The sequence below is a fragment of the Balaenoptera physalus genome, assembly GCF_965194825.1.
Source record: "Balaenoptera physalus genome assembly, chromosome: 10".
Lineage (NCBI taxonomy): Eukaryota > Metazoa > Chordata > Mammalia > Artiodactyla > Balaenopteridae > Balaenoptera > Balaenoptera physalus.
Window position 1 is genome coordinate 9,703,295 of NC_138889.1, and position 13,120 is coordinate 9,716,414.

The 13,120-nt window shown below is 35.9% G+C and overlaps 1 protein-coding gene and 1 long non-coding RNA gene across 7 annotated transcripts in view; one reads left to right on the plus strand and one right to left on the minus strand.

Annotated features, from left to right (window-relative positions):
• LOC309667469 overlaps positions 1-13,120 on the plus strand; it is a 76,832-nt gene that overhangs the window by 25,857 nt on the left and 37,855 nt on the right. The gene's annotated exons all lie outside the window — the stretch shown is intronic.
• Positions 1-13,120, minus strand: part of CCDC15 (coiled-coil domain containing 15) — a 53,704-nt gene that overhangs the window by 9,851 nt on the left and 30,733 nt on the right. The window lies entirely within an intron of this gene.

A 13,120-nucleotide genomic window follows, 5' to 3' on the forward strand; every position in this document is an offset into this window, starting at 1 on the left:
ACTGGTACTTCATTCCTTTTTGTTGCTGATATTCTACTGTATAGATATTATCTGTATCTATATATTTTATTTATCTATTCATCAGTTTATGGACATTTGGGATGCTTCCACTTCCTGGCTATTTTGAATAATGCTGCTATGAACATTTGTGTAAGTTTGTGTGTGGACGTACATTTTTAGTTCTCTTGGGTATACACCCAAGAATGGAATTGCTGAGTCATATGGTAACTCTATGTTTAACCTTTTGAGAAATTGCTAAACTGTTTTCCAAAGTGATTGTACCATTTTACATTCCCCACCAACAATGTATGGGACTTCTAAATTTTAGACATCCTCATCAGCACTTGTTATAATTTGTCTTTTTTATTAGAGCAATTCTTATGTGTGTGAAGTGGTATCTCACTGTGGTTTTGATTTGCACTTCCCAATAACTAATGATGTTGCGTATCTTTTCAAGTGCTTATTAGCCATTTATATATTTTCCTAGGAGAAATGTCTAGTTAAATCCTTTGTCTACCTTTTAATTGGGTTATCTTTTTATTATTGAGTTGTAAGAGTTCTTTTATATATTCTGACTACAAGTCTCTCATCAGATATATGATTTGCAAATAATTTCTCCCATTCTGTAGTTGTTTTTTCACTTTCTTGATGGTTTTTAACTTTGATGAAGTCCAACATCAATCTTCTCTTTTATTGTTTGCTGGACAACTGATTTTTGACAAATGCACAAAAGCAATGCAGTGGAGAAAGAATAACTTTTCAGCAAATGGATATCCACATACAAAAAAATAAACTTCAAACTATATGTGAAAATTAACTCAAACTGGATTGCAGACCTAAATGTAAAACCTACAATGATAATCTTTCTAGAAGAAAACAAAAAAGAAAATTTTTGTGACCTTGGGTTAGGCAATGATATCTTAAATATGATGCCAAAAGTACAACATATTTAGTCATTCAGGAAATGTAAACTAAAACCACAATGAGATGCCACTACATACCTATTCAAATGGCTAAAATGAAAAAGATTGACCATACCAAGTGTTGGTGATGATGTAAGGGAACTTGAACTCTTACAAGTTATATTACTCTTGCTGGTGGTAATATAAAGTGGTACAACTACTTCGGAAAGCCTTTTGACAGTTTCTTTAAAAAATGAAATATATACCTACCATGATGATCCAGTCCACTCTCAGGTATTCACCCAAGACAAAAGGTAACGTATTTCCAAAGACTTGCACATGAATGTTCACTGCAGCTTTATTTGTAATAGCCAAAAACTGGAAACAACTCAAATGTCCATCAAACTATGAATGGATAAACAAATTGTGGTATATCCATACAATGGAATACTATCCAGTAACAAAAAGGAATAAACTCTTGGTATCATAACAACAAGGACAAAATAATTACTCTGAATAAAAGGAGCTGGGCCCAAGAGTACATGTTGTATGACTCCAGAAAATGCAAACTAATCTATAGTGACACAAAGCAAACCAGTGGTTGCCTGGGGAAAAAGGTGGGGAGGGCAGGAAAGAGGTGCTACCTAGGGCATGAGGAAACTTTTGAGGATGATAGATATGTTCACTATCTTGACTATGATAGTCATTGTGTGTGTGTGTGTGTGTGAGAGAAAACATCAAAGTTTACACTTTTATATGTGTAGTTTATTGAATATCAATTATGTTTATTCAAAAAAAAACACCTACTTGCAGAGAGGAAATGAGTTGCTCAGTGAGAAAATTGTCAGAAAACCTAATTTAAGAGCTTTTGTTAAGAAATATAATTACTTCAAGGCTAGAACTTATAAATATATTCTGATAATGTCAGTTGCTAAAAATTACTTTGAAACAAATGAGCTATTGTTTTCTGAACAGTAGTGTGAGGTCAATTCATACTCACACCTCTTCAATAAAGCATGAACTGCTGAAAATTCTGGGCTTCTATCCATTTGTAGCAGGTTATTTGCTCCAGGGGAATTATGGGCTTCCTTTTACTTAGATTAACACAGGTATATACTAAAACCCAGGAAGCTGTCCTATAAAGGCTGAAACATCAGGCACTGGAAAAGCACAAGAAACTTGTATTGTATGTGCAACTAAGTCTATCCAGATTATGACAGCTAATCTCTGGCCACCTCTAGCAGAGTGACAAGGCCACTTTGAACAAGGATTTTCTTATAACTGTTCTGCCACACTTGCTGTTCTTTCTTGAGCTACAACTGTAAGTCTAAGTTGAGTATTCCTCAAAGAGTATAGAACATAAATATAGCTTTTATGGTATGATTCAAACTCAAGTGCAATATAAAGTTGTAAGAGGGCGGAGGTAAGAAATCTCACTATTGCCACTTGGGCAGAGAGATAATGTTTTTATAACTAGCAAGGATCAAGATTTAAAGGCATATAAGGTTGTGTACGAGGAATGTGAGAAAGGTAATGTGGAGAAGAGCCACAAGACACATAACTCTTCACAATTGACGTTTTTTTTTTTTTTTTTTTTGGCTGTGCCGCAAACTATGAGAGCTCTTAGTTCCCCCGAACAGGGATTGAACCTGTGCCCCCTGCAGTGGAAGCTTGGAGTCCTAACCACTGGACCACCAGGGAATTCCCCAAAATTGACTTTAAAATACACGTCGCTGTGCTCTCTTAAAATATAATGCATGAAATAAGAGAATAAAAGGAAGAGATTAAAAGAGTACAAAAGTTTAAAGATAAGCCTAAGATCATAGGTGCCCTTGGCTAAAGATCGTCTTATATAAAGATCTTATTCCAAAGAGAGCCAGTAAAAAAAGTAAATGTTTTTAGGACATTCATATTTGATTAGTTCAATAACTCCTTAGCTTGTGAAAAAGGCGAATGTGAAAAGATTTTTCTGTAGATAAGAAATTAAAGTGAGGTTTTCAATAGTGAAACAAATGGAGCCAAGTGAATTACAACAGAACAGCTTAGTTACTGGTATAATTCTCTATACCATTTATTCTCTATACCAGTAAACTAAGAGCTAAGGAAACACGTCAGCATTGTTTCTCAAATGTTGGTAACAGGACAATTACTAGAAATGATGGAATCAGCCCTTTCCCCCTTCTCCCCCATAGCTACTCCTCTCCTCACAGTCAAACATCTTAAGGGTTGTCTAGCTTTCTCTCTCTATTTCCTGATCTCCTCTCCCACGCCAATATGGCTTACTAAGACCCATCAATCACTCCACCAAAACAAGTCTAAGGTCAGTGGTGGCCTACAGGTTAATCCATCTAGCATTTACATTCTCAACAGGGGCAACATTGTACCTAAGGCAGCAAAAATTGATTCAAGGGAGCAAAATATCTTAGACATTAAAATAGCTTGGGGCTCTCCAAAAAGTCATAGTACATAAGCAGAAATACACTACATCTAGGCATTCTCCATATCTTACACTATGCCTTCTTCCCAGGTGACTTTACGCATACCATCTGCTTCAGTTACCACCCCCTACCACCTGTAACTCATTAAGCTACAGTTCCAGCATAGACCATTCCTCTGAGATTCAAACCTACTTAACTACCTGCCAATTTGACATTCCACTTGAGTGTCTCAAAGGTATTTATCTGGGAAAAGAATCCGCAGCTTTGGTCAGATTCTCAGGTTAAGAGCTACTGCCATACAGTAGTTTCAGAAAGGATCATAAAAATAAAAAATGGCAAAAACCAACTAAAAAAGTTGATATAAACAATTATTCTATAAACAAGTTTATTCTTCTCGGATGTCTTTAAAGCTTCTTGCATAAATATACCTTTTAGCTGACACACAATAGAAACTAAACTAGGTTGGAAATCAACATGTCAACATATCGGTTTTTCCCAGGGCACTGACGTGAATACAATTATACTGGTTCTCTGGTTATGCTAAAAGGTATTCTAAAACCAGTGTCAGACTTTCAGTAAAAGAGAGTAAGAATACAAAACACTGCAAATTGATTTGTAAACTTGCTACACTGGGTGTTTGCATAACTAAACAACAAGTAGATGTCAATATTTACATTTTGAAGAGAATCCTGAAAAGAAAGTGATATCACAGGCAAACTGCATTAAAAATATATTCTTATAATTACAACAACAACTCAAAAACTCTTGTTAGCTATCTTCCATATAAAGTCACACCACTAATCCTTTACAAAGTTAAACCAAGATAGAGACCTAGAACTAAAATCGAGGGCTATCTTTTTGGCTCTATGGATTCATACTTCTTGACCAATCACAGAAATTTGCCAACACTAACACTATCAAATAAAAAGAATTCTGCATCCAAGAATAAGAAATAGATTTATTTCAGGAGTTAAAAGAGGTGCTCTGTTAGGTGGTGGTGATGGGATGAACTGGGAGATTGGGATTGACATATATACACTAAAAAGTATAAAATAGATAACTAATAAGAACCTGCTGTATAAAAAAATACAATAAAATAATATTCAAAAAGAAAAAGAGGTGCTCTGTTAGAAAAATAACTTCTCAAGGAGATGACAGAAATCTTCCTCTTTGGTACAACGTGATTAAGGTCTCATCTAGCACAGTCTAAATCTTTGCCTGCTGATCCTGTTTTTCTGTTCAACTTTTTTTCTCTGTCTCTCTGTTTCTTGATTCTGATAGTATTCTTCCTTAGTGATTTCTCAAATCATTACTAAAAATAACTTAATATTTCCTACTGGACACTCTACTTGGATTTCCTTTAAGAACTTCAAATCCAATATGCCCCCAAACTAAACTTATCCTCTCCACCTCCACCTCCTTCCTGGAAAATGTTTCATAGCACCCCATTTACCTGGTGGCCTAAGCCATAAACCTGGGACTTATCCTTGAATTCTCCTCTGACAATATTTTATTAATTCTACCTCTTTTGCTCTTAAAACTGCCTCCTCCTCGCTGCCTTCCTGGCCCTGGCTTATAACTTATTGAAGTTACAGACTTCAAAGTGCTTAGGTGATGGAGTCAAATAAATCTGGGATTGAATCCCAGTTCTGCCATTGCTAAGTGTGATCTTAATCTTAGGCAAATTACTTAACCTCTCTGGGGCTCATTTTCTCATCTGTAAAATAAAAAGAATAATAAAATTTACCTCATACGGTTATTGAAGTAGGCAAATGAGCTAATGCCTCTAAAACACCCAACAGTATGTCTGGCATATTGTAAACACTCAATGAATGGTGGCCGCCACTACCCTGCAGGACTGTATATCAATTAAATGATACAATAATCTATGTAAAGCATTTAACATGCAGTAAGGGCTTAATATTTAGTAACCTTTAAAAAATTAATTTCACCTTTCATCTTCTGTATAAGTATATTACTTCAATAATACCCTAACATCTAGTCTTAGCCATTTTATCTATTCCTCACAATGCCTCTAAATGGCTGTTTTCAGGATAAAATCCAAATTCCTTCTCATGACATACAAAGTTCTTTATGATCTTTCCTCATTTTGAAGGTTTACTTCTTGCCATTCCTTTAGCTCCAATCACATCCAACTCAGAAGTGTCCTATTCTTTCATGAGTTACTGCTTTTACAATGCTATTCTTTTTGCCTAGAATTCCCATCTACTCTTTTCCCCAATCCAATTCCAATTTTGTCTCATACTACTTCTTCTAACCCTTCACAACTCAGCCCAGGAAGCCTTCCCTGTCCTCGAGAAAATGGACCCAGCACCAGCAGCAGCAGCCTTGGCGCATGTCCTGGCCCTGGGCAATTTATATCCCAGCGAGGCTTCCTGGGGGACTGACTTCTCTCTTTTTTTTGTGATTGAACAGCTCTGCCCCATGGGGGGCCTTTTTCACACTTGAGTTCGAAACACAGTCTCCGTGCTCTCAGACATTCTTGTAATTTTTTCCTTCTAATGACATAAGAAGAAAGATTTTATTTTACTGATATTTTACTTGATTTTTTACATTTATGTTGATGAAAGAAATTAGTCTGTAACATTGCTTTCTTGTAATACCCATGACAGGTTGGTATTAAGGTTATACCGTCTTCTATAATTATCTGGGAAGTATTCCCTGTTTTCCATTCTCTGGAATATCTTATATAAAACTTGGTATTATTTTTTCCCTTAAATATTTGGCAACTAACATTTATTGAGCATATACTACCTGCCAGATTCTATACTAAGCTCATTTACTATGTTACCTCATTTAATCCTCACAGCAACTTTCTAAGGTATATATCATTATTATCCCTGTTTTATAGAGAAGAAACTGGGGCTTACAGAAGGTAACTTTCCCAAAGTCACAGAGCTGGTAGGCAGCAGAACTGGGACTTCAACACATGTATCCCCATGTTCTTAATCACTTGCTATACTGTCTTGTAATACTTAATATATGGTATTATGATTACCTATTCATTTATCTGCCTCCCCATTAGTCAGTGAAATCTATCTAGTAAGATCCTTGAAGGGTGGGATCATGTCTTCCATTTTTTGCACCTCTTAAATCTAGCATCATGTCTACCAATTAAAAGATGCTCAATAAGTAGCTGCTAAGTGAATGAATGAAAATATATCATTTGATTCTTAAAACAACTGGGTGAGGTAAAGTGGTTATTATCAATCCAGGTTCAGAAAGCAGGTATATGTTTACTTTAGAATGTTGCTAAAATGGCTTCTGTCTTTAAGTTAAAACATATAACCCCCATGCAAAGAAGGCATACATGATTTAGTTTCTTCAACAAGGAAAAAGCAAAAAATAAATTTTAATTACTTGCAAACTGTCAATAACAACAGATTTAATGTTCTGATACCATCTGTAAGACAGAGACCTTCATATTTTTTCTGGGGTCAAGAGTATAAATCCAACAAGAAAAAGATTATCTGGTGAGAAAATGGCAATAAAACAAAAGCCTTAAGCAGAAAAGCTTTCAAAGAAGGTCAGCAGTATAGCTAAAGAAGAATTCCCCACCGACTATGCCATGTGGTAGGGATGTCATAAGAAGATTTAAGGTAGACATAAAATACCCACAGCAGGGATGTCCTGGCTTCAGTTAAATGAACTGAAATTTCCATTCTGTCTTTTGCCTGATGAGTCTGTAAAAACGCTTATATATGGGCACCACAGAACTGAGATTTTTTTTGATGTAGATCAGATCATAATTATGGCAAAATAACTAGGTTATAGTAAGACAAATCTGGCCTAGATATAAGAATGAACGTCCGAGAGCCAATGTCCTTATGTTCTGAAATTGTTATTTGGGAGATTATATCAATATAACTACAATCCTAAAGAATATTAAGAATAGAAAAGATCCTTGAAATATTTAAATAGAATTCTGCCTAAAGGATACCCTAGACAACCTCATGAGGATTCTTCCAAGCCTCTCTCTTCTAACCCCAATCCAAAATACACATACACACACACTTTTTTACTGCAGCAGTTTTTGTCAAGTTGCTTTTAGGACAAGAGTATTATAACATATCTCAAAGGGGAAAAAAAATGTGAGAATAAAAACATACCAAAGGAACTATTAAACACCTCACAGGAAAACTATTCTCACCAGTGGACTGCCACATAAAAATTTCACAAGTCTTTGTACTCTCTATAGCAAAACAAACAAGATATTCAGCAAGGGGTCCCTTACAATGTAGATATTGCTTAGGCTCCCAAAGTCAAATATGCTAAAGATAAAAAATTGAAATGCAGAAAGAATAGAAAAAAATGATTTACTTCCACCAGTGAAAGACAATTCTTTTTTTTTTTTTAATTTATGTATTTATTTATTTTTGGCTGCGTTGGGTCTTCATTGCTGCGTGCAGGTTTTTCTCTAGTTGTGGCGAGCGGGGGCTACTCTTTGTTGTGGTGCACAGGCTTCTCATTGCGGTGGCTTCTCTTGTTGCGGAGCTCGGGCTCTAGGCGCATGGGCTTCAATAGTCATGGGACGCGGGCTCAGTAGTTGTGGCTTGCGGGCTCTAGAGCACAGGCTCAGTAGTTGTGGCACATGGGCTTAGTTGCTCAGTGGCATGTGGGATCTTCCTGGACCAGGGCTCGGACCCATGTCCCCTGCATTGGCAGGTGGATTCTCAACCACTGCACCACCAGGGAAGCTCAAAAGACAATTCTTAAACATCTTGGAGTGTTTACTTTAGTCATTTTGTTCATCATCATTGTTTTTGCAAAAAGCTTTGTTTCCATTGAGTCCATAGCTTGGGAGCAGTTCAGGGGTGGTTAAGAAGCTGCCCTGGGGAAGGAGGCACAGGCTCAGGCAGAAGCCCCAAGGACAGGGGCCTGCAGCAGTGCCCTTCATCGGCCACTGGGTCTTCTTATTTTACTTGGAATATTTACATTTATGCTCATGAGAGAAATTAGTCTGTAAGTGTTGATTTCTGGTAATGTCCTTGTCAGGCTGGTACTAAGATTACGCTGGCCTCTACAATTATTTGGGAAGTATTCTCTGTTTTCCATTCTCTAGAATAGTTTATGTAAACCCTGGTGTTATTTTTTTCCCTTAAATATTTGGGATCCCCTAATGAAGACATCTGAGCCTGGACCTAAACTTGAATTTTTCTTTTAGGTAAGATTTTTTTTTTTCAGTAAGTGATTTAATTCCTTTATGTGATATGGGTTTACTCAGATTTCTATTCCTTCTTGCATCCATTTTCAGTTTTTTATTTTTACAGGAGTTTGTCTATTTCAACAAAGTGATCAAATTTCTTAGTGTAAAGTTGTTCATAATGTCCTCTTATGAACATTTAATGTTTCTAGGCTCTGTAGTAATGGCTCCTTTTTCATTCCTAATACTGGTAAATGATGTCTTCTCTCATTTCGTTTCACTGATTAGTAAAAGAGATATGTCCTCAGCAAAACTAAATTTTCGGCTTTGCTGATTTTCTTCATTGTACATTTGTTTTCTATTTCATTGATTTCTATTCTTTCTGATTTCTTTCTTCCGGTTGGATTTGCTATTGTTTCCTAGCTTCTTAGGATAGCAAATTATAATGTCGATTTTTCAGCCTTTTCACTTTTTCTGATAATTTCAGTTGAGGCTGCAATGTTCCCTCTAAGCACTGCTTTAGCTGCATCTGAGAAGTTTTGATATGTTTTATTTTCATTCTTATTCCCTTCAAAGCACTTCCTAATTTCCACTATAATTTTATCTTTGAAAATGTACTTCTTACTAATTTATAGCTTAATATTGCTATAGAGAACATACTCTAGAAGATAACCCAGGATGTGATCAACTTTGGTAAACGCCATGAACACTTGAAAATATATTGTCTCCGTTCGGTGTTTTTATGAATGTTTTCATTTTTCTTAAGGAAATATCTAGCAGTAAAGCAGCTGGGTCATAGCGTAGGTGTACATTTAACTATATAAAAATACTAAACAGTTTTCTAAAGTAGCTGTGCTCTTCTCCTCTTTCACTTTAAATACATGAGTTACAGTTAATCTACACCCTTGCCACTATTTGGTACTGTTAAGTTGGGTTTTGTTTGTTTGTTTGTCTGTTTAAGCTATTCTAGTGAGTATGAAGTGGTATCTCATTGTGCATGGAGTGCATATTTTAAGATCCTATTTTTTAAATTTCAGACTTTCTATTTTATTCTATTTTAAAGATTCCAGTTCTCTGGTGAAATTCTCCATATTTTCATCTATTTTCTCCGTCTTTTCCTCTATTTACTTAAAAATATTAATCATGTGTTTTAAAGTCCTTGCCTGATAACACCAGTATCTGTGGCATCTGTGAGCCTGCTTCTGTTAACTTGTGGTTATCTGGTCCTATCTCTTGACATGCCTAGAAAATTTTAACTGAATAATATTGTTTTAAAATTTTTTATAGGCTCCAAATTATGTTATCTATGACCAGAAAGAGTTTACCCTTTTCTCTGCTAGGCAGAGAGTGCAGCGTTCATCACTTTTATCCAATCAAGACACTTGAGCAGAAGCAAGAAGAACTACAATTCTGCAGCCTGTGGAAAGAAAACCACATTCACAGAAAGACAGACAAAATGAAAAGGCAGAGGGCTATGTAACAGATGAAGGAACAAGATAAAACCCCAGAAAAACAATTAAATGAAGTGGAGATAGGCAACCTTCCAGAAAAAGAACTCAGAATAATGATAGTGAAGATGATCCAGGACCTCGGAAAAAGAATGGAGGCAAACAAAGATCGAGGAGATGCAAGAAATGTTTAACAAAGAACTAGAAGAATTAAAGAACAAACACCTAGAAGAATTAAAGTGCACACAGAACATTCTCCAGGATAGACCACATCTTGGGTCACAAATCAAGCCTCAGTAAATTTAAGAAAATTGAAATCATATCAAGCATCTTTTCTGACCATGAAGCTATGAGATTAGAAATCAATTACAGGGAAAAAAACGTAAAAAACACAAACACATAGAGGCTAAACAATACATTACTAAATAACCGAGATCACTGAAGAAATCAAAGAGGAAATCAAAAAAACCTAGAGACAAATGACAATGAAAACACGATGACCCAAAACCTATGAGATGCAGCAAAAGCAGTTCTAAGAGGGAAGTTTATAGCACTACAATCCTACCTCAAGAAACAAGAAAAATCTCAAATAAACAATCTAACCTTACACCTAAAGGAACTAGAGAAAGAAGAAAAAACAAAATCCAAAGTTAGCAGAAGAAAAGAAATCATCAAGATCAGAGCAGAAATAAATGAAATAGAAACAAAGAAAACAATAGCAAAGATCAATAAAACTAAAAGCTGGTTCTTTGAGAAGATAAACAAAATTGATAAGCCTTTAGCCAGACTCCTCAAGAAAAAGAGGGAGAGGACTCAAATCAATAAAATTAGACATGAAAAAGGAGAAGTTACAATGGACACTGCAGAAATACAAAGCATCCTAAGAGACTACTACAAGCAACTGTATGCCAACAAAATGGACAACCTGGAAGAAATGGACAAATTCTTAGAAAGGTATAAATTTCCAAGACTGAACCAGGAAGAAATAGAAAATATGAACAGACCAGTCACAAGTAATGAAATGGAAACTGTGATATAAAATCTTCCAACAAACAGAAGTCCAGGACCAGATGGCTTCACAGGTGAATTCTATCAAACATTTAGAGAAGAGCTAACACCCATCTTTCTCAAACTCTTCCAAAAAACTGCAGAGGAAGGAACACTCCCAAACTCATTCTACAAGGCCACCATCACCCTGATACCAAAACCAGACAAAGATACTACAAAAAAAAAAAAATTACAGACCAATATCACTGATGAATGTAGATGCAAAAAGACCTGAACAGACACTTCACCAAAGATGATATACAGATGGCTAGTAAGCATATGAAAAGATGCTCCTCATCATATGTCATCAGGGAAATGCAATTTAAAACAACGAGACACCACACACTCCTATTACAATGGCCAAAATCCAAAACGCCGACAGCATCAAATGCTGACAAGGATGTGGAGCAACAGGAACTCTCATTTATTGCTGACTGATTGCAAAGTGGTACAGTCATTTTGGAAGAAAGTTTGATAGTTTCTTAGAAAAATGAACATCCTCTTACCATACAATCCAGCAAATGTACTCCTCAATATTTACCCAAAGGAGTTGAAAATTTATGCCCACACAAAACCTGTACATGGATGCTTATAGTAGCTTTATTTGTAACTGCCAAATCTTGGAAGAAACCAAGATATCCTTCAGTAGGTGCATGGATAAATAAACTGTAGTACATCCAGATTTTAGAATATTATTCAGCACTAAAAAGAAATGAATTATCAAACCATGGAAAGGAATTTGAGGAATCTTAAATGCATAATACTAAGAGGAAAAAGTCAATCTGAACAGGCTACATACTGTATGATTCCAGCTATATGATATTCTGAAAATATTGGGTTGGCCAAAAGTGCCTTTGGTTTTTAAGTAAAAATAAAAGACACATTTTTTCATTTTCACCAAGAAGTTTATTGAACAACATATTCACCCTTTTGTTCCACTACCTTCTGCCATTTTTCAGGCAACTTCATAATTCCATCTTCCCAAAACTTTTTATCTTTTTGAGCAAAGAACTGTTCCAGGTGCCTTTTACAGCTTCCAGGGAATTGAAATTTTTTCCATTAAGAGAATTTTATAAAGACCAAAATAAACGGAAATCCAAAGGTGCAGTGTCTGGTGAATGTGGCAGGTGAATCAGAAGTTCCCAGCCAAGCTGTAATAGTTTTTGCCTGGTCATCAAAGAAACATGCAGTCTTGCATTATCCTGATGGAAGATTATGCGTTTTCTGTTGACTAATTCTGGATGCTTTTCATTGAGTGCTGCTTTCAGTTGGTCTAACTGGGAGCAGTACTTGTTGGAATTAATCGTTTGGTTTTCCAGAAGAAGCTCATAATAGTGGACTCCTTTCCAATCCCACCACATATACAACATCACCTTCTTTGGATGAAGACTGGCCTTTGGTGTGGTTGGTGGTGGTTCATTTCGCTTGCCCCACAATCTCTTCCTTCCGTTCCACATTAGTGTACAGTATCCACTTTCATCACCCCTCACAATTTGTTTTCAAAATGGAACGTTTTCATTACGTTTAAGTAGAGAATCGCATGCGGAAATACGGTCCAGAAGGTTTTCTTCGCTTAACTTATGTGGAACCCAAACATCAAAGCGATTAACATAACCAAGCTGGTGCAAATGATTTTCAGCACTTGATTTGGATATTTTGAGTATGTCGGCTATCTCCCGTGTGGTATAATGTTGATTATTCTCAATTAATGTCTCTATTTGATCGCTATCAACTTCAACTGGTCTTCTTTGAGAAGATAAACAAAATTGATAAGCCTTTAGCCAGACTCCTCAAGAAAAAGAGGGAGAGGACTCAAATCAAATCAGGTCTACCTGACCGTGGAGCAACACCCAGTGAGAAATCTACAGCACAAAACTTTGCAGACCACTTTTGACATGTTCAATCAGTCACAGCACCTTCTCTATATACTGCACAAATCTTCTTTTGCATTTCGGTTGCGTATTTACCTTTCTTGAAGTAATAAAGCATAATATGCCAAAAATGTTGGGTTTTTTCTTCCATCTTCAATATTAAAATGGCTACACAAAAATTCACCAATTTTCATAAGTCTTTTTTTAAATGCACGCTGATATGACAGCTGTCACATACAATCTAACAAAC